At 41.8% G+C, this 371-nt stretch overlaps 1 non-coding gene across 1 annotated transcript; it reads right to left on the bottom strand.

The window, feature by feature from the left end:
* Positions 1-107, bottom strand: LOC133074279 (U6 spliceosomal RNA). Its single transcript, XR_009697131.1, has one exon. It is a non-coding gene; the product is annotated as a U6 spliceosomal RNA (small nuclear RNA).
* Positions 108-371: the final 264 nt, after the last annotated feature.

Here is a 371-nt window from a genome sequence, read left to right as displayed (position 1 = left end):
TAGAATGTGGAATGCTTCACAGGTCTGCATGTCCTCCTTGCCCAGGGACCGTGCTAACCTTCTCTGTATCATTCTGGTTTTACTATATGTGCTTCTGAGACAAGCGCTCTCTGGATTTTTTTTTCTAAATATTTGATGAAAATGGAACCACACACATATGACCTTTTGTGGCTGGCTTCTTTCACTTAGCATAACGTTTACAAGAGTCATCCTGTTGTAGCATGTGTCAGTAGTTGGCCGAATAATATTTCACTGTATGGATAGACCACATTTTATTGACCTGGTCATCAGTTGATGGACATTTTGTTGTTGCATTATTTCCCACGGATCCCTTGGCATCCTCCCCTGGGCTATATGTGTCCATGTACAAA

The sequence above is a fragment of the Dama dama genome, chromosome 19 (assembly GCF_033118175.1).
Source record: "Dama dama isolate Ldn47 chromosome 19, ASM3311817v1, whole genome shotgun sequence".
NCBI classification, from domain to species: Eukaryota; Metazoa; Chordata; class Mammalia; order Artiodactyla; family Cervidae; genus Dama; species Dama dama.
The sequence above is the reverse complement of the archived record's forward strand: the minus strand, read 5'-3'. Positions and strand labels throughout refer to the sequence as shown.